This window comes from Pectinophora gossypiella, chromosome 20 (assembly GCF_024362695.1).
Source record: "Pectinophora gossypiella chromosome 20, ilPecGoss1.1, whole genome shotgun sequence".
NCBI classification, from domain to species: domain Eukaryota; kingdom Metazoa; phylum Arthropoda; class Insecta; order Lepidoptera; family Gelechiidae; genus Pectinophora; species Pectinophora gossypiella.
Genome location: NC_065423.1, coordinates 7,308,339 through 7,331,134, shown reverse-complemented (window position 1 = coordinate 7,331,134; position 22,796 = coordinate 7,308,339). Strand labels below are relative to the sequence as shown.

General features: G+C 37.5%; 1 long non-coding RNA gene across 1 annotated transcript; it reads left to right on the top strand.

The window, feature by feature from the left end:
- The first annotated feature begins 4,295 nt into the window (after positions 1–4,295).
- Positions 4,296–7,352, top strand: LOC126376087 (uncharacterized). Its single transcript, XR_007567679.1, has 4 exons — positions 4,296–4,376; positions 5,033–5,066; positions 5,871–5,954; positions 7,249–7,352. It is a non-coding gene; the product is annotated as an uncharacterized LOC126376087 (long non-coding RNA).
- The last annotated feature ends 15,444 nt before the right edge of the window (positions 7,353–22,796 follow it).

Below are 22,796 nucleotides of genomic sequence, written 5' to 3'. Positions count from 1 at the left end.
ACGAAACTTTGTCAGCTAAAAAGATGTACCCGGTAATGTTTCCAAACTGCGAATGTTCCTGTTACAAAAACTCTTTATTAAACTGGGTGCTTTTTTGTTTCAAATTATTCTTTCTTCTTATGATAAACTAGCTTTTGCCCGCGACTTCGTCCGCGTGGCGTGTTATAAAAGAGAGATCTTTGTGTGTGTGTGGGAGTGCATATCAAATTTCAAGCATCTAACTTATGCAGTTTAGATTTTTTCATATAATTTTTGTTTCCCGCTAACTCCTATTTTTCAAAATACACCCATAACTAAACTTTATATTTACTAAGGTATGCATGCATGCTAGATTGAAAACATCTATCTTACGCGGTTTCGATTTTTTCATACAAATGTTTTTTCCCGCTAACTCCCGTTTCCGTGGGAATTTTGCAATATCCTGTTCCAACGAAGCTTTAAGTTAACTAAGGTACCTGCATGCCAAATTTCAAGCGTCTAACTTAAGCGGTTTAGATTTTTTATACAAAAGGATTTTCCCGCTAATTCCCGTTCCCGTGGGAATTCCGGGAATTCCTTTCTTAGTGCACCTCTACGGTACCTAAGCTACGTCCCTTCCAAATTTCAAGTGCCTACGTTTAGCCGTTTAGGCTGTACGTTGATATGTCAGTCAGTCAGTTTCTCCTTTTATATATTTAGATACTAGACCACACTACCTACTATATATATGCCATATAGTCTATTAGGTGAAGATGGGAGGCCTCGGTACGGCAATGCAGTACGGAAGGGGCAAGTCACAGGGACTGTAACCTGGAATCTGACAGAGGGCAGCAGTAACTGTCAGTACTATTCAGAGGCGGAGGACAGGAGTTCTAGTACGGCTTTGTAATACACTACTCTGGGCGCCATCCCACTTGCTTCAGACAGAGTACTGCGGGGCGGAAGGCAAGAGGGAAACCACTGCCCTATTTTTCCCTAAAAAGTAGCATGGAAAATGCTGCACCGACAAGAGCGTGGCTCTTAAATTGATGATGATGATAGTCTATTACCTAATAAAGCTCATTTCCCATAATATTTTCGCTTTTTTACTGCCAGGAATGTTCCTAAAGAGCATACACATTTACATTTACACATACACTTTTTATGACGTGACTTATCGTAGATTTGACGCATATGGCATTAACACGTTAACAGTCCAGTGATCCAAATATGGGTCATGACGGACTAGCTCCATAAGTCCGTGACCCATACTTGTTCAGAGCCCTGAGTGCGGTCTTTGAAAGTTCTAATTTTTCATGATAGTAAGAGATATGGTTTACTTCGTATTGCACTCAATAGGTATTGTGAAGTGTTTAGATATAGATTATATTTATTATTATTTCCGTTTTTAACAGGACGTATATAAAATTAAGTAATATGTGGGACTTACAACGAAGTCAAAACATTTTGTATGGGGACTGTCAACGTGTTAATTACCAACCCGAACAAATATAGTGCATAAAGTCTATTCCTAACAACCTATCTATGTCTATTCTTAGCAGATTTGCACGGTGTACGGAAGAGGTTAAGGTAACGCTCTTCAGAGCATATTGCCAGTCCTTTTATACGTGCAGTCTGTGGGTGGATTACACGCGTCGGGCATACAGCGATCTGCGCGTCCAGTATAATAACGCTTTCAGGATATTGTTGAGGTTGCCGCGATATTGCAGCGCCTCTGGTATGTTCGCCGAGGCCCACACAGATGGTTTTGCGGCGATCATGCGGAAACGTTGTGCGTCGCTTCTCACACGGACTCGAGCCAGCCCCAACGGTATCCTGAAGACGTTATGTGATAGGTGGGACTCCACCTTTCTAAAAAGGTGGATGGAGCATCACACCCTATAATTTGTATTCATGATCGCCCGAATAATGTCCTACTAACACTAGTTTATAAGTCGTTTGTATACTAACATTCTATGGACTTTGTCCGAAATAAACGATTTTATTATTATTATTATTAACAATGCACTGGTATACTGGGCTGAAAAAATCTGAATGCCATCGAAACGACAAGAAGAAGAAGAAGAATGCAATGGTAGAATTGGGTCGTGTATTAGGTTCAAGATAAATTATAAAATTCTGATTACTAAATAAAGACAGATCTAAAACTAACGAAAATCATTTTATTTTTTCTATTTAACTTAATTATGAATTTAATGAAGAAAAACGTAATAATAAGTCCGACATATAACACGTTTTCCTATGACGTCACAGTGTGCTTTTCATTCAAATTCCATAGTGATTTGTTGGAAATTGGCCTATTTAGTACTGTACTAGTACTGATACTCTAGAGTTGTAAAACAATTATTCTATTCTCTTTGTTGGTATAAATATGGTGACGGGAACACGTTTAATTTAGTACTTAATTAAGTTATTAAAGCCCAGAGAAAATATAGGTAGACACGGGAATGTGGAATCGTCCAGGTTAGATGAGAAACCAGCGCAGGGTAATGAGATTCTGCACAAAAATAAATGACAGGTCAAATACATAATAAACAAGTTCTTAAGAATACATAACTCTTTATTACACAATAATTAAATTAATGCCAAAAATTTGATTGTGTCCTCTAACATGATGGAGTAATGTTATGGGCGATAGGCTGATCCCTTATCACCATAAGGTTCATCATATTATCCAGCTTACGACATCGTATCAACAGTGGCTGCAAGTTGTCTTTGATTACTTGTCCCTCTGCCCACCCCATAGGTTATTTTTTTAAAATTATGTTTTAAATAATAGATTGTGCTTGACCATAATCTCACCTGACGGTAAGTGACGATGTAGTCTAGGGTGGATCACGCTTACCTAGCAAATGCCTATTCACTCTAGCCTTGAAGACTCCCAGGTTATAACCAGTTGGAAAAACAGACGACGGCAGAGTTCCAGTCCTTTGCTGTTCGCATCAAAAAGGAAGGGGCAAAACGTTTAGTGCGGATTGGTGGTATATCCACAATATAAGGATGAAATGTCTGCTGCCGTCTAGTTGTTTAATGAATGGAGTGGGTGGAATTAACTCATGAAGTTCTTGCGCACACTCACCTAAGTGTATCCTATAAATAAATTTGAGACTTGATATCTTCTAAATATCTGGAAAATACCGCGTCAATGGTGGTCCCATATTTCATTGTGGATTCTTGTGGATCATTATTCATTTTCAAATTCAATATTTAATGCCGATACAATCAATGCCACCTAGAGGCGAGTTGCTGAACTAAAGAGACAAGCGCGATATTTCAAAAAAGTCATTAAAGTTCTGCTATTATTCATCGATAGATGGCAAAACTAAAAATGTAATTGCACCGCTGTGCCGGTCGGAGTGGAGTAGGTTATTTTCGTTACGGAATTTCTGGATTCGGTCTCCACGCTCAAGGCCCATAGAAGCTATTTTATTTTATTTTTTTTTATTTTTTTTTTAGCTATGCAATAACTTAAAAAACCTCCTTCACTCACTCATTATGGGTCATTGTTTACGAGCTTTATTGCACCAAGTCGAGTTCAGCCAACCAGGAGCTGAACCATAAATCAACTGATAGCTGCAAACCATACTTCATAAAACTATGTTTATTAACATTACCATCTTTTTTATTTTCGAATTAGCCGTCTTTGTGAAAACCAATTTACACTTGTTCAGAACAGGTGGGTTAAAAACGCCACATCGAAGCAATTCATCTAAAAGCAATATTGCTATTTGTCATTTACTTTTATACGCGCAAATGTTAATTTGCAATTTTGCTTTTTTAGATGTGGCATTTTTACTTCACTAGCAGATACTGAGACACAATCTACGCCACAAAAACAGACTTTTTATAACACGATATAAGCTTTATAAGAGTTTTTTTGTTTAGCCCGGGAAATCTACAATAAACTACCTACCGAATTAAAAGCTACAAACATGTAACCTTTTTATTTTTAAAACATTAAACCTTTGGTATGTTTAGGTATATTTTAAAAACTATCAATTTCCATGACACATGCAGTACGACGTCGTCGACACCAACGTCTCTGGTCTGTAAGCGCGTTTACTCGTAGGTGCCTATTATCAGTTCCAATTAGCGACAATAACATAACAGGTAAAAATAACACCATAAACATGTATTAACACAGTTAGTATAATTAGTTACTTATAATTGTAATCGTAATCTAATAAATTACTTTCTTAATTAACTGGGACATACAAAAATAGCTAAGTACCTATTTAAAATTTAAGTTGACAGATGATATGAGAACTGGTTGTAAAGCAGGGTGATAAGGTTTCATATAAATTGTGTGCGCGTGAGTATGGAAGACATCGTTTCGTCTCAGCTTCAGTCGATACTACTTCTTCAACATGAAAGCCGCTGCAGTTCTTGCTTTCCTGGTAAGTGTCTAAACACGGTGTATCCATAATTTTTGTTTTTTTAATTTTAAATGTTGTTATTGTCTTGTTTTTGTGTGCGGCGTCCTTTTATAATAAACTATTTCTATTCTATTCTATTAATCTAAATTATGCTTATTCACCTTTTATGTCTTCTTCTAATTCTTTTATCCTCTGTTGGGAAAGGCTCGAATAACAGATTTCCACTCCTCGCGATCTTCTGCAGCCTCTGTAGCAAGCTCCCATGATATGACGAGGGTTTTTAATTCCCGGTCAACCGAGCGTCGCCAAGTCTCTTTGGGCCGCCCCTTTTGCGTTTTCCACGCTCACACCAGGGCAGAGCTCGTCGAGACGGGTGTTCCATAGGTCTTCTAAGGACATGACCAATCCACCGCCATTTCCGTGTGCGGTTATCAGCCTCCACCTTTTATTCACCTACCTTTTTTACATAAACATGACATAATATAAGCTTACGACTATAACCCAATAAGATAGTCAGATGTATATCCACCGCAAGATGAACTAAGTACCCACACCTCACCGAGCTTTTTTTTGATGTGACTTATTGTAGAAACATGCATATGCATATAACATGACATGCCGCTTAACTACTCGGCCGGATTCTACCAATTTGCATTAAATTCTACATTTTGTTTCAGGCCGTTTTGGCAATGGAATTGCTCCAAGCCAATGGTAAGTATGTTTTTTGATAACGAACACCGAAGGACTGGGGCAGCTCGCCACAGTCTGTTACCAGGACATTGTAATCTTGGATTTTTTAATATTAATATATTGTGTATATATACAGTTTGTTAGTGACATCCTAACGAAAACTTAGAGGGATGATTCAGAACATGACTTTATATAGGTACTTGTACAGGGTGTAAGTGACATCGTAACAAATACTCAAGGGGATGATGTAGTTCATTAGGTACTCTGAGATATCATCAAGGGAAATTTTCCATTGCAAAAGTATAGTATTCAAAATAATTAAAAAAAAACATCATGAATTTTGTGACGGAAAATTCCACTAGATATAAACTCAGAATCATGGTCTGAATCATCCCCCTCAGTATTCGTTACGATGTCTCTAACACCCTGTATTTGTATAAGTAGGTACTTGTAGTATATAATTATGAATGCAAAATAGTTACAAACACAGAACACATACCGGGAGGGACTGTGTCCTTTCTAATGATGAACAATTGTTATGGGCGATAGGCTGACCCCTTGTTTTCATATCCATCTTAAGACTTCATATCAACAGTGGCTGCAAGTTGTCTTTGAGTATTAGCGGCTTTGCCCACTCTATTTGTCATTGAGGGCATATATGTATGTATGTACTTATTTTAAAAAAGAAGATTGTTTCATTCGTATCATTCTATAGACAAGTTGATAATCAACTAAAATTATAGTTGACTAATGGTCCTGTGTTGTTGTATGCTGGTGTTTTATGGCTCTAACCACCCTGTATGTTGATGGTCGTGATGTTTCCAGCCCAGGGAGGAGGTTTGGGGGGCGCCGTCGGCGGCAACGGTGGTATCGAAGGCGTTTGATGGTGGTTACTTAAACACGTAAAATGTAAGTTTGTCAATGCATCATAACGACCTCCGTGGTCCAGTGGTTGAGCGTTGGGCTCACGATCCGGAGGTCCCGGGTTCGAATTCCGGTGGGGACATATCAAGAAAATCACTTTGTGATCCCTAGTTTGGTTAGGACATTACAGGCTGATCACCTGATTGTCCGAAAGTAAGATGATCCATGCTTCGGAAGGCATGTTAAGCCGTTGGTCCCGGTTACTGCTACTGATGTAAGTATGTAGTCGTTACATGAGCCATGTCAGGGGCCTTTGGCGGCTCACCGATAACCCTGCCACCAGGGTTGATGAGGTTGGTAATCCACCACACAACCCACACGATAGAAGAAGAGAAGAATGCATCATCACTAATTTAAGAGCGACGTTCTTGTCGGTGTAGCATTCTCCACGCTTCCTACATACATGCCTAAATTTATTAAAGTAGCCACCGTAAGGGGCTTCATATCACACCTCGTATTACGTATGCCTCAGGACAGTTGTTGCGCAAGATACCGTGATACTTAACCTGACGTAGGTAGCGAACAACCTTCATGGTCTAGTAGTTAGAAAGTTGGGCTCACGATTTGGTCCGGGTTTGATTCCCCTTGGAGACGTTGTCGAAATCACTTTGTCTTTTGTTTGGCTAGAACATTGCAATCTGAATCAACTGATTGTCCAGGAAAGTAAGATGATTCCGTGCTTCGGAAAGCACGTTAAGCTGTAAAGTAGTTGCTGTTTCGTTTACGGTGCGAGCTATCCGGCTATGGAATCTGCTACCTGAGTGTATCAGGCGGGCACCATCGCTGGAGTCCTTTAAAGGACAAGTAAAGGCGCACTTTGTGAACTCTAGCTCCTCCTCTTTTATGTAAACCATTCTTCCTTTTTCCATAGTGTTATTATATGTACCTATGTATAATTATTTAGTTATGTATAATAGTCATATATATGTATATATATATATATATATATATATTATATATTTATGTATAATATATATTATGTAGTTAAATGTACTTATTTTATGTAGGTTGTTCTTTTAATTATTTATTTTGTTAGAATGCACTAGCCCGCTATTATTATACTTGTACAAAATTTTCCTGTACCCAAAGGTTGCCTGGAAGAAATTGCTGCATGAGCAATAAGGCCGCCTGTTGTGCTTTTCTGTATATGTTGTCCTTATCTCTGTATTTTGTGTCCATTGTGCTCAATAAAGTATTTTATCTATCTATCTATCTATCTGTTTATGTGTGATTTCTAGTATAATACTTACCTAATGTTAAGTATGTATTCGTTTTGCAGGCGCAGCCGTCACAAGAACGTCTCCAAGTTATTGAAAATTTTAATTGTTCCTACGAATTACGTTTTACGTTTAAATAATTTTGATTAAATTTTTGTTGGCTGTATTTCTGTTTTTTATTTTTTTATCTTTCTCGACACTTAGTCAACTCATAGGTATCCACATGGGTACCTACATGGAGACATGTTGAATAGTAGAATTTACTACTTACATACTGTTTTAAATTCACTCACGGCTATGTTCCCAATAGGGCTAGTCAGAGAGGTACATCCATCGCAATATAAACTAGGTACACACGCTTCACCAAGCTTTCTGTTAGACTAGATACATAATGCTGCTAATTCCTGTAAACACTAACTAATTTTATTTTAAGTTATATCTGTCATTTTCGTATCCGCCGAAAAGGAAAGGGTCGGGTAATCGACAAGCATAAAATTTATGGAACACACGTCAATTTTAAGCACAAATTTAAAACAACCGTCTAAAAATTTTACATTGGCCAATAACCCGACAGAATTATGTTGACAGCACACGTCAAAAAATTGCATACCAGCGAGATACCTTTTTGATTCGCTCGGATTATTCATCAACTCATTCTTCGTAAAACTAAGAGCTGTCAATCCGTCCCTTTCCTTTTCGGCGGGTAAGAAAATGACAGGTATAACTTAAAGTAAAATTAGGAGGTGTCTGCAGGAATCGGGGCCATTGTATACCTATGTTATGAAGTTATTATAACATAAACCTTCACAAAGGAAGGCAGGCATGGTAAGCAAAGGAGCATCAACAATGGGGATCTCGACACCACTACACCCCGGCGCCTTTGTTACCTCGACCACATTTTTCAACGGAACCACGGAAGATTTTAGCATCGAAGTTCGCTAGGAAAATCCCGGCTAGCGACACAATAGACGAAAATTTATTGTTACGTTTCGTAAAAATGTTTTGATTATTTATTTAATTTTAGCTTTTTACACAAACAAAATGTAGGTAATGTAGGTAAATGAATAAAATAGTAATGATAATGTACCTACTATAGTTAAGAATTTTTTGTAACTATTTCTTTTTATTTTGGTGCAATAAAGTATATTTGTATCGTATTGTATAAATGAATGAAAACCAGAAATTAAATATATTTTTTTTTACCATAGTTGGTCCTGCGGAGATTAAAGTCGAATTGGTTTTTACTGTAATGGCTGAATGTAAAACAGTATTAAAAAAATAAGGGTACTTAGATGGGTACTTATAGTATGTTAGTTTATGTTAAAACATGCGTTTCGTTAATTTACTTCGTTTTTGTTCGGCTAAACCATAGATTTTTTTTGTTTTGGTTTTCCCCGAAGGGTAAGGCAAAAGGAACTATGCCCATACAGCCATGTCTTACGTATCTTTTTTCTTCATGATTAATGAAATGATGAAAGGTGATGATGATGAAACCTAAGCCCCCACACTCGGAATAGACTCCTATTCCGAACCCAAAACGAATTAACTCAAAAGTGCGCATAAACTTTCAAGTTATGAAGCGGCTTCTTGCCACGAAGCGAAAATACGCAGATACACTTAGCAGGCAGGCAGGTTTATTGAATACTCCGACATAATAACACTCGCGAATGTCTTCCGACTAACTTAATGCGATCATTAACCACAAAACACCACTTCGTATTAATTATTTAGATTATTCAATGAAGAAAGCAACTGTCCCGTTCCCGTTTCCCGCCAAAAAGCCTAAACCATAGATTATATATTATCCTTAATACTAACGTACAGATTCCTCACGTCATACAACGAAACCGTACCTTCCTAAGTCAAGTATGCTACCTTATAGCGCTAGCATTAAAGCGATTGCATTTTGAATCGGGCTGTGTGTTAACAGTAGGGAATACAATCTGATCTCGCGAGATCTCGTATAATTTATCGGGATCAATCCCGAAGCATAATATGACGAGATTACATTCGAGATTGACGGGATTGGGCGAATCTCCTTGAGTTATAAATACTTTTTGTTTTGATAATGCTGATTTCCAAAGAAAACTTAATTAATTATTTAGTTTTCTTTCAAAAAGTATTTTGTTTTAATTAATCTCTCTATCATAAACAACCAATTTTCATCGTTTTTTTTGACATTTTTTTAATCTTCTTCTATCGTGTGGGTTGTGAGGTGGAGTACCATCCTCATCAACCCTGGTGTCAGGGTTACTATTGAGCCGCCAAAGGCCCCTGACATGGCTCATGTAACGACTACTTATTACGACTACGACTATTACTACTATTTACTTACTATTTACTTATTTTTTTAATGAACTAGACGAGATCCTTAAATTTTCGGGATCTCACGGGATTGATATTTCTAATCCCGCGGGATCTCGCATTTGCGATCTCGAGTCGGGATTGCATTCCGTAGTTAACAGCTTTATTTAAAGTCTTGTCAACTCAGATTATTTCTAAGCTTGTTTCAGCAAACAATAATAGCGACATGATAATAAATCTGTTAATGGAAAGGCTTTCAGCGACTCGCCCTTTTGCCTCCGTGATTATGCAAGCCTTGTCTACGTGTATACAGCACCTACAAAGCTTCACAACTGATTGAAAACCTTGACAGATTTTAGACTCAACACCTACTAGACACCCTGTACCTACTAAATTGGCAAAATTTTATTAGTTTATTTAATCATTAATTGTCCACAGGATAACACAGAAACACAATATGACGACATGAGGAGAGACAAAAGGCACAACTTATTTCTAACAGAAATTTCTTCCAGTAGGCCTGTGAGAGTGAAAGATTAACGAGGAGAGGGCTGATAGCGTGTACAAGCATACACAAAAATACATACATAATAGTACATACATAATAATAAACTAATCGCAACAATTAATATAATATACTTACTTATATTTACAACTAATTATAAAATATACAAACATATATACATAAAAATAAATGTAATAATAACAATAATAGATATTTACGAATTTTCATTGAAATATTAAAAAAAAAATTCAAAAATATTTATTTTTCAAAATTGGTTTACAAAGTTAGCGCTTTTTGAACGTCATAAATTAAATAACATATTATGTAACTAGCTGTAAAACTACTAGGTACCACATCGGAATCTGTCACGTTGAGGGAAAGACGTGGCCAGAAAACTTCCCAGCACAGGGCCCTAGTCCTACTGTTTCATGTTTTCCTTTCTCTTTTTTTTCTTTTTTTTTAATCCAGTTTGTATTACATAATTTATAAATTTAAATACAATGGTATTCTAATTACAGTTGGTGGTGCAGTAATAGATAACGTAATAACATAAGCTTTCGTCTAATATCAATTTGGGTATTCTGAAGTACTCCATCGTAAAATGAACTAAGTACCCACACCTTAGAGCCGAAATACAGTTGTCAGAAATGTGAATGGGTAGAGCTTACAATGTTTTATTCTAATGTTTAAAGCGTATGATCACAGCCAGGACACTTCATACAAAAATATCCTTATTATCGTGCGCCGCTTTTCTTACGCATGTGAGCGAGACGGTCACCCCACGCGTACTTACTTCTTAACGGCTTACGGCCCTGGAGGTCCTGGGTTCGAATCCCGCTGGGGACAAATCACAAAAATCACTTTGTGATCTCTAGTTTGGTTACGACATAATAGGCTGATCACCTAGATAACTAAAAAGATCCGTGCTTCGGAAGGCATGTTAAGCCGTTGGTCCCGGTTATTACTTACTGATGTAAGTACGTAGTCGTTATATGAGTCATGTCAGGGGCCTATGGCGGCTCAGTAATAACCCTGACACCAGGGTTGATGGGGTTGGTAATTCACCTCACAACCCACACGATAGAAGAAGAAGAAGAACGGCTTACGGCATAATTGGCCCACACGGGAGGTGAGGTAAATCAACCTCCTTTCAAACTCGTCTTGGTGGGGGCCGGAGAATGTCCCTTCTATACTAATGAATGTATATTCTATGGTATTGCATCAGAGCGCTTGAATATGAATTAGATATCCTGTGTGCTTTAATTTACATAAAAAACATATGCAATCAACGCTTTTATACAGAAATGAAATTAAACATTGTTAGCATACGTGTATTTAGCTTACAAAGAAAATTATTTTTATAGTTTGTATTTTCAAATTCAGAACATAGAATGGAGCTAAAAACAGACGAATTCGTCTGTTCATGTCGTGAATTTATGTTTTTGTGTAATTAAAAAATATTTGATTGAAGAATTATTATTATAAGTGAAAAAAAAACTGATTAACTGTGTACTGGCTGGGCTATAGCAAGCATTTTTAAGAATTTGATTGACTATAACGACCACTGAATTCGACTTTGAGTTTGAGTACTTTTGTGTCTTACTTATATACCTAATTATTGACACATGATGTCAATAATTAGGTAACCCCATGGGGTTACCAGGAGCTCTCCCTCTATTAAATGGCACTATACCGAAAAGTGAGTGTTTGTAACTATGTAAATGAAATGAAATAAAATAAAATTTATTCGCTCCAGAGTGGTACAAAAGATCTTAAATATATATTGTAACAATAAAAGTCCATCACTCAATCATATAGCGTGCGAATATTAATATTAAATAATTTGTACTTAAAGGAACATGCTTTATCTTTAATAAATCTGTCTCAAAAAAAATGACAATAGATAGACACCTTTGCCTACCCTTTAGGGATTCAGGCGTGATGTTATGTTATGTATTTTTAGGGTGTCTAAGAAACCAGTGAGTTGATGTGCACCTAGACATATCCCGTCTGTGTACAGCGGTGCAATGTCGGCCGGTTTGATGCTTTGTTGTGCATTTTTCAGTCCCACACAGATTTCACCCAGCTTTCAGCTGCCAACAGCGAGCTTTGTAAAACCACACAAATTTTTGTGTGTGCAGCAGGAATTTCGGCCCTTGCTTTTCATTTTTTGAGTAGAATTGTTGTGTCATAATCCAAGTCGGTATTCCCTATTCCGAAAAGTTTCGAGCCACCAAAATATAACCTGCCTTCACGCTTGATTTTCCATATGTGGAGAATTTTGCTAGCATTATTTTCAGGCTCACCGGTGTATTAAAAGTGTTTGCTAACTACAAATGTTAAGACCTTCGCGATACAAGGACATACAGGGGCCATAGCATGGCTCCATCGCAGCACAAGCTGAGCCATTTCCTTTTGCCCGTATTCGTAATATTCATAATTACCTAGTTCATATAGCAAAATGTAAATTGACGATAAACTTATTCTTATTCTTATACAGGGTTTCCATAGTGCGGGGTCCGTCAGTAATGTATACAATGTTTAAGTTTTTTGATAAATAAACATATTATATTCTATTCTAATTTTATTGTTTATAGATTTAATGCTTGTATTCTTTTTTGACTGTGAAGAACTTAAAATAAGCACACGCGTATATCCCAATTGGTAGGTAGGTAATCAGAAGTACATCCACCACAAGATGAACCTTTTTATAGTTAGGCGATTCTCACACTGCCCCGCATCATGCTGCGTGTTGCGTGTTGACGCACCTACGCGCGTGTCCGCGGGAGTGCAGATCTGCATCATCTTGCGGGTTTTTTACGCACTCACGCGCGTAGAGGCGTTTTGTAGATTAACGCACGGCGGCTCTCATTTCATTCAAAGCCGTTCCAAAATCACACGCGGCACTACGGGATTCGGTGTGCCATACCTTGCGTCTCTCCGGGGTGCATGTTTCTCCGCTTGTATGCGCGTGATCCGCATGAAAGCGCGTAGATGCATTTTCTGTGTTAGACTGTGCGTGTTTTCTATACAAACGGAGCTACTTACAAGCAACAGAAGAACACGCATCCACGCGCTACGCTGCATCATGCGGGGCAGTGTGAGAATCGCCTTGGACCTACGTGAGCAATATAGTAGTAGGTGAGCCGTATCGCCGTCTATAATGGCCTGCGACAATCCACAAATTCAAATTCAAATATATCTTTATTCAGTAGGTAACATAATTATACTTTGAATCGTCAATTTTTACATAACGAACGTCTCATCAACCTAAAATTACAGCTGCTTCTCACAACCTGTATAGCCGGGGAAAAGAAGCTGCAAGAAAAACCTCGGCACAGGGCCCTAGACGTTCTTTTTAAAAAATAAACATAAAATATTGGTATACAATTGAGTAATTTACCTGCCTAATATCAGTTCTCAATACGCCTAAGTCTTTCATTCATCATTAATTTAAGAGTCACGCTCTTGTCGGTGTAGCATTGACTTCCTTGTAAGACAAGACGTTCGCCTTCTATTTAATTTGTTCCTTGGTTTTCGCCTTCCTCTCTTTCCTTCTAAATTCGTCGTGTCTTATTAAGTGTATTAAATCTATCATGACATTACAAAAAAGTTCCATTCACTTATTCGTATCTTGCTAACAAAGGACAGAAGTGGAAAAAAACTAATATTCAATTTTCAGTTGGACTGGGGCTGGGGAGGGTATATCGATTTGATTCTAATAATAACTCGCTTACGTTTTTATATTATTTTCTTTGTATCAATAAAATATGGCTTCATATTTCGTCTTTTCCTTTTATGTCTTTTTATACATATTTTTTGACGTGACTTATTGTTAGAATTGGTTGGTCCGATGCAGAATCGAAAAATCGTCATGGAGTTAATTTGAGCCATCGGGCAATGGTTGATTGACTTAGGTCAATGTGAAGGTTTTCATTGAAAGAATCAGGTGGCTGTCCGCATGAACGATTTTGTACCTGTAGGCGATGGATTTGAGAAGGACTCGCCAAAGCGAAAACTACACCTGCATAGGTCATGATCGGACGGATACTGGTCGTGTAAATTTTCACCTTATTTCTAAGGGATAATTTACTACGCTTGTTAAGGAGTCAGTGAAGACGGCCCATTACAAATGCGGCGTGATCACGCACACGTTTGATATGGGCTTTGAATGCTACATGTCTCTAAGACTACGCCGAGATATTTGACTTGCTCCTACCAATGGATCGCCTTGTCAAACATCTTGATGACTTTGAGTTGAGGGCGTGGCCGTGGAGTGTTATAATTAATAGCCCTTTGAAAAGTACACGGCTGCACTTTTCTCCAGGTTTACTTCGATTCTTCATTTGCGAAACCACTTGCCCAGGGCATTGGCTGCGCGTTGAAGAATTCCGGTCATCATAATTCGACCGCGGCACGAAGAATAAATGGTTGTGTCACCCTCGAATATACGTAAAGCTAATTTTATTATTATAAATAGATATGAAGAAATAGGAAAATCATGTTCGTTTATTTATGAAAGGACACAAATTATAGATATGTAATTTTATTATAAGTACAGTGTGCTAGTGACATCGTAACGAAAACTGACAGATGATAAATCACCACAATAATATAAAGACCACAATTCTGAGTTGATATCAAGAGAAATTTTCCTTTTTAGCTTCAAAAGCATAAAGAAAATGATCTTGATGAACTGATGATGAACTTGATATTAACTCAGAATCATGGTCTGATACATTCCCTCAGTATTCGGTACGATGTGACTAACACCCTGATAGTTGACTAGACTCACCATAGAATAAAGACTGATACTATCTTTCCGCCCCGCACCGATTCGTACCTGGCGCCGACCTCACCCCTATGGATCTTACTTTAGTCTTAAGTGACCGTAAGCCGCTAAAGAGTAATGAGTTGACTATCTCGTTCGCGCTAGACTATGCGTAAGGGGACATAGGAGGAGTGAGTGGATTTTTATACAGAGTGTCCAGGGTACGACTTAGATGTAACTTATCTGAGTATATATATTATTGTTATTTTTTTTTTATTTTAATATTATGTTTCTTTTTTATTATTCCAATATTAATGTTTTTTACTTTATCAAATCATGCATTACTGAACTTGAAATATTTGATGAGACAGTACTTAATAAAAGGGAGATGATTAACTAGCAACTCAGGACCCCGATACCGACCCCGCCGGCGTGGTCGACGATTTCCCTCATTCAGCGCTTATCGCTATCGACCCACTAGGGTAGATTAATTCTTTCAAATATTTTTCTTCTCAGACGACGCCCTGAGCCGAGGTTCGCGCCCAACTGGGCACCGTCAGGCCTGTTGTCTTAAACGATGTACCGGGTGAGAGCCTTCAGCGCTCCCCATTTGTCCGGCCAAGTAGTTAATGCCATCTGCGGCAAATCTACAATAAGTCACAAAAAAAAAAACAAAAAAAACTTTACGTTCCATTTTATATATTTCACAAATACATTTAAAAAAAATGTATAATAATGTATTAATATTATAATTGTAAATTATATTTATTTATTTTTGTTAATTATTGTAAGTTCTTTTTTATTAGATTTATATTAGGTTAGATTTATATTAGTTAATTAAAACCTCTTAAATTTTCGCATGCTTTTATCTAGCGGATCATGTGATACTTAGAACATAAAACCTACGGACTGTTTACGAAACCATGATTCCTATGCGAATAAATGATTTGATTTGATTTACAGTTGTTAGTAAAATTCAATTAAACCTACTGGAAAATGTTTAAGCTTTCCTCGAAAACTTTTCAATAATCTTCTTATGAATGGAGGGCGTTGTTATATCAGAATTAAGTACTGTTCAATATTGATCCTATCTTCTTCCTTTCAATCTTAGTCTTTATTTAAGTATTCAGTAAAATTTAAATTAACTCGATGTAGTACAATGTAATATTAATTTTCTAAAACCATTGAGAGCAAAGTTAATAAAACAAACCGAAACTTGGTGTAATTTTGTCTGGAATTAACGCAAGATTTGTTCCAAGTTTATTAATACGAGTAAAAGTCTACGCTAAAATATAAAATTATTGGTTAATGATCCGTTCAACATTATTACAGTAAGTACACGGCACGAGAATTCGGCACGCAATCAAAACGTACAAACGTCGTAGAAGGCATTCACCACTAGCATCACGCCTGTATCCCCAAAAACGGTAGGCAGATGTGAAATAGTCTTATACCCACGTCACGCCAGATACTTTTAAGTCTCATGTAACAGTGGCGAGTCTATTGCCATTAACCGGATACAAATCTTAGCAACCACTTGTAGTTACTTATGATACAAACACTAATTCAAACTCACAGGTTGTATTTGAACCCGCGATACTACAATGTAAGTCATGCCTTCTCCAAACTGGCCTATTTAGTTGGATGAGTTGGATGATGTTTTTGTTTTCTTTTTTCAAAATTCCCCAAGGGAGTGTAAGTATTGCGAGAAAAGAGGTAAGTAGGTACCTTATTATTTATTCGTAGGTACATACTTATATACTGACGCCTATTTCCCACCGGGGTAAGCAGAGACTACAAAATTCCATTTGTTCCGATCCTGACACACTTCTCTTGCTTCCTTCCGTTCGTTTGTTGAGGAGCTCGGTGGCGCAGCGGTAAACGCGCTCGGTCTGCGATTGTTGAAGTTAAGCAACTTTCGCAAAGGCCGGTCATAGGATGGGTGACCACAAAAAAAAAGTTTTCATCTCGAGCTCCTCCGTGCTTCGGAAGGCACGTTAAGCCGTTGGTCCCGGCTGCATTAGCAGTCGTCAATAAACATCAATCCGCACTGAGCCCGCGTGATGGTTTAAGGCCCGATCTCCCTATCCATCCATAGGGAAGGCCCGTGCCCCAGCAGTGGGGACGTTAATGGGCTGATGATGATGATGATGAAGTAACACGTCTCTGCTTACTTACTACTTCAATCAATCAATATACTTTATTGCACAACGACATATAGGTACACGGGGTATAAACATACGCATAAAAATAAACACAATAGGCGGCCTTATTGCTAAACAGCAATTTCTGCCTACTTCATGCAGAATATAAGTATCGCAAACACACAAATATGGAGTGTACCTACGAGGCGTTATCCGAAGCCGGAGGGCTGAGGATATTAGAATACATTACGACAAATATCTCCAGAAAAAGTCTGCTTTCATAAACGACATTCTTTACTGCGTTATTAAGATGTCAGGAGCGCCTACGCATTGCGTATGCTCCATTGAAAAAAAAATTGAATACTATGATTTATGATTCTATTATGAATAGAAAGAAATAGACTATTTCTTTAGGGGGAAATGTTAACTAATTCCTTACGTTCAATCATTACTAGCGACGTATCCCTAACCTTATCACGCTACATACATACATACAAACATAAACTCACGCCTATTTCCCACCGGGGTAAGCAGGGACAATGGAATTCCATTTGCTTCGACCCTAACACACTAAACTCAAACTCAAAGCGCTGACATTACCTTCAGAGTACAACTTACTGACAACATTAAAGTTAACACCACGACCTTTGCATATAAAATGCAAGTCATCTACCCTGTCTTTAACGGATACCTAGCTACACCCATCGGGTGTTAACGTGCAGATTAAACAGAAGATAGCAGAACAAGTATCGATAAACAGCTACTAAATATGCTAATGTTTGTAAAGTTTCTTTCAGAGCTTTTTCGTAGCATAAGGCAGTTTGTACAATACTTTAAAATGCTTTTTTTGCGACAAGACTGTGTTTTTGAATTAACTTGTGACACTTCATACAAAATAGCAGTGCGTCGGGCATGTTTGCGGAGGCGCGCATTGATGACTTCTATGCCATTATGCGGAAGCGCAGCGCCTCCTTGCTGTCCTCCGCGGCGCTACCAACACCATTCTGAGTGTGTTCGCTGATAAGTGGGACTCCCCATTGCTGCGCCGATGGGTGAAGCTCCACCTCTCTTAAGTTTTCATTTGCTCTGTTTTATACTAACCCTAGCTTTAAGTTTGCATTGTTACTAATATCTATGGACCTGTGTCTGAAAATAAATAATTTGAATTGAATTGAATTGAAAACACCTCGTTTTACACAGACACTACACATTGACGTTATCGTACACGCGCATCTGTGTGTGATGTCTGACGCCCATACGATTGAAGACGAATGTAAAACCGAAAGTGAAGTAAACCCAGCTCCAGTGGGGAGTGGACAGTTGCCGTTCTATACGTAGTATTATTCTTTATTCTACGCTTATGGACCAAAATAACTAATTGATACATTTCCATCGTAAGAAAGAGATAGAGAAAATACATTTTCACCTCACCAGCACGAAAAGCTTTTCGATTCGTTATTCGTTTCTGCTAGTAATATTTTTTCCGTGGCAGCCATAACTTTTAACATTAAGCATATAATAACAATCCTATTCAAATAATACGTGGGTTAGGCTTATTTATGTGCGAATTTAAGTACCTAATATTCATATATTTACCCAATACTCAACTTTGATTGTTCTGAATATGCAAATCAAGCACTCTTCATCTTTACCTATTCATAACTCCTATGAGAAATTATTAGCGACATTTTTATATCGCACGAACGATTACCACATACTTGATACGACCTTTATAAAGCATGGCGACATAACATTACAATGTATTACGTCGGATAATGTCGCCTACAAATTTTCATACCTCATGAATTGTCTCGCAAAGGGGTTTTGAAATTCATAGAAGGTGAATGAGAGTGTACAGCCAGACCTGGATATCCTGGTTCGATTCTCGATGGGGAAACGGTCGAAAATCACTTTGTGAGACTGTCCATTGTTTAGCTAGGACATTGCAGACTGAATAAATATAAAATTCATCGTTTGAGAAAGTCATATAATCATTGTACTCGAAAGATACGGTTTTTTTACTATCAACCGCGGCAGCGGCGGGGTGGTCAGCGGTTGATGACTATTAATCGCTGGCCGCCTACGATATAGCGGTAGAAGACGACCTAAGAAACTGTGGATGGATTCTGTGAAGGTTTGAATACTGAAATGACGGATGACAGAGAAAAATGGGACAGGAATAAATGTTGTGTCGACTTTACTTGAGTGATCATGCAAGGAAAAAGATTATTGACATTGCGTACGGTAAAATAATATCAAGCTTCAAGGAAAGAGAGGAAAGGGAAGACTAAGAAGAGCTTATATGGAAAACATTAGTGAGACGGCAAACGTTGTGTCTTATAAGGAAGTAAAAGAATTGGCCTTTGATAGAGAAGAATGGAGAATACTACACCTACATTAGTGATGATGAAAAATTGCCTCGGATTATAAGTTTCTTTAACCAAGACTCTATCGCATCCTTCACACTATGCAGCTCGGCTATGGTGCACCAATTACCAGGTTGTAGAGGGCATTCGTTCGCAGAATCATATATGAATCATGTTGAGGGGTTCAGGGGGGTTAAAAAGGCCACATCGAAACAATTCATCTAAGAAAGCAATATTGCTATTTGACATTTGTGAGCAAATTAGATGAATTGCTTGGCTCTTTTAACCCCAAAGGAGACCGATGTAATTTGTACTAAAAACCAATGTTAATTTTAGCTTTTTTGTAGAGTCATGTATATTTTCAAACAGAAGAAGGCGCGTGGCTACACATACCTACTTAAAGAATAGATATATATTCATATTCATATATTCATATATTCATATATTTATTTGTATTTATCATACATTGTCATTATTTATCTATCATACATTATTAACATTAAGTTTAGTTGAACATCATTATTTTATAAAAAAAAAAATATAATTTATAATTAAAAATATTTTGTGTAGCAATAAGTAGTTAATATTTAATAAGAACTAGATCAGAACACTTCACTATTCATTCATCAATGAACTCCTTAACGCTATAGTAAGCTTTTTGTGTGAGTAGCACTTTTAATTTACCAATGAAACTTGCATCAGTAGGTACATCCTTCAGATCCTTATATATATACAGGTACATTATTACATTACATATTTGGAAGGGAACGTGAGATATTTTTCATAAATAACGTGCATCGATGAATAATGTATGTACATTCGCTTTACTGGGGAATAATATTGAATTATTTTTTCTGAAAGCCTTCGAGACACGTAACGGGTACTGTAATCATATTTCACGTGTTATTTTCTCAAGGAGAAATTATTGCTGTAAGAATATTTAAAGTAGGTAGACGCGTAAAAAGAAAGTGGCATGGCAAATGCTGCACCGACAAGAGCTTGGCTCTTAAATTGATGATGATGAGACGTGTAAGATGTTTTCTTTCTATCTTCTTCTTTTATCGTGTGGGTTGTGACGGGGATTACCAACCCTATCAACGCTGGTGTCAGGGTTACGAGCCGCCAAAGGCCCTGACATGGCTCACGTAACGACTACTAACTTATATCAATAAGTAGGAACCGGTACCAACAGATTAACGGCGGGTTTGGCTTTTTTCTTTTTATTTAAGTTGCACAGATAAAAATATAAGTTTGAAAACTGAAACGCGACTACGGAAAATCGCGCTCTAAAAAGTATGAAACAAGAAAATATTCTCTTCTATTGTCTGAAATTCTTCCCAATAGTGATGTTTAGGAGATAGTCGTGGTCGTGTGCCGTGGTACGCCAACTCTTAAGACAAAAACACAACACAACAATAACTCTTAGGAATTGGCAACGGACATTTAAGACGTTTCTAGTGACACCTCACTTGTTAAATTCTGACAAGTGATTTAGAAGTTAGGTGGTAACAGACGCGCATACACACATAGATAGCGGACAAACACATAACTCTCCTCTTTGCTTCGCCGCAGTCGGGTAAAAAAAGGAACACACACAGAAAACAAAAAATACAGATAAGCTTAAAAAAGCAAGTAAATAGGGCATCTAAAAAGATGTTCACACTGCGCACTTATTTTATGTCAAATTGCATTATTCCGTTTTTAGGGGAATGTGGCCTTTTTAGAGAACTGTGTCAGGATCGAAGCAAATGGAATTCTATAGTTTATGCTTACCCCGGTGGGAAATAGACGTGAAATTATGTACGGTCACGAGCATTAATATGTACATACACTTTGGTACCATGTCACATTAACTTTTTTGACAAATTAAACTGTAAGTCCCACTAAATGTCAAATATGTTAGTGCGACAGAGTCGTAAACTGGGCACATTATACACACATTGGGCATGTGGGCATGTGGGCATATGGGCACATTATTAAACGTAATTTTAATACAAAAAAAAACTTAAAATAGATAATGGTGCTAATTCCTGTAAATACCATCTAATTTTATTTTAAGTTATATCTGTCATTTTCTTATCCGCCGAAAAGGAAAGGGACGGGTAATCGACAAGCATTAAATTTATGGAACACACGTCAATTTTAAGCACAAATCTAAAACAACCGTCTAAAAATTCGCCCGGGTTATTCATTTATTTACTCATTCTTCCTAAAATTAAGAGCTGTCAATCATCCGTCCCTTTCCTTTTCGGCGGATAAGAAAATGACAGGTATAACTTAAAGTAAAATTAAGAGATGTCTGCAGGAATCGGGGCCATTAAAGGATTAGTAATTAATTTAAAATTATGAAGTTAGTAAATAATGCTAAAGTTAGTAACAGCATTGTAAACAAAGTAGTGGTTTCCCTCTTGCTTTCCGCCCCGCTGTACTCTGTCTGACGCGAGTATCTGAAGCAAGACACTAACTGCTAAATAAATAAATTACTTGCAAAGCTTACCTTAAGTTTAAAGGAAAGTGAAAGTAAGTATGATGTAGCGCAGGACCGATCGTCGTGGAGATCCTTGGGGGAGGCCTATGCCCAGCAGTGGGCGTCATACGGCTGATGATGATGATGATGATGAAAGTAAGTATAAGTAGTAGAATAAAAAGGACATTTTTATTTGCACTTACAACTGTAGAAGTTTGTCGCTTGTCCCACAAAAAAGGTAAGTACTTAATGCGCAGTTTTTTTGTAAGTCAACACACGTGAGCCATTTTGAGTCGAGTCAGACGTACGTGGACAGTCACCGGTGACTTTATGGACCGTAACTCCGAGACCGCGACAAGTCTCCCGAGACGACGTGACAGTTCTATTATTGTTCGTAAAATGAAAAGACATTCTTTGTGGTGATGTTTTTTCTTTTTGTATTTTTTTTTTTTGGGTAGAAGGCGAATAAATGGATGTTACATGTTAGTATAGTTTAAACTATTGCCTTCGTAATAGTACGTAGTACTTTATAATCTTTTAAACGGGATTCTATATACTGTGTGATTTATCATATGTACTGTAGAAGGTACATTACGCTCCATACCCCCTCCGGTTTATAGAGGGGGGAGGCTTGGCCCAGTAGTCAGTCGTTTGCAGGGTGTTAGTGACAACGTAGCAAAAACTTTGAGGGTTGATTCAGACCATGATTCCGAGTTGATATCAAGTGGAATTTTCCGTCGCAAAAGTATGGAACTAAAAATAATAAAAAAGAACTCAAAAATGTTCATGAATTTTCCGACGGCAAAATCCACTTGAAACATGGTCTGAAATCCCCCTCAGTATTCGTTACGGTGTCACTAAGAAGCAATATTTGAAAGGGAAAGCGAGATTTTTTTCATAAATTACGCGCATCGATGAATAATGTATGTACTATTTCGCTTTGCGACGGAATAATAATAATATTAAATTATTTTTTAACGAGTTATTTTCTCAAAGAAGTTTATGTATGTAAAAAAATTACCTAAGTATCTAAGTACGTAAGTACATCAAAAA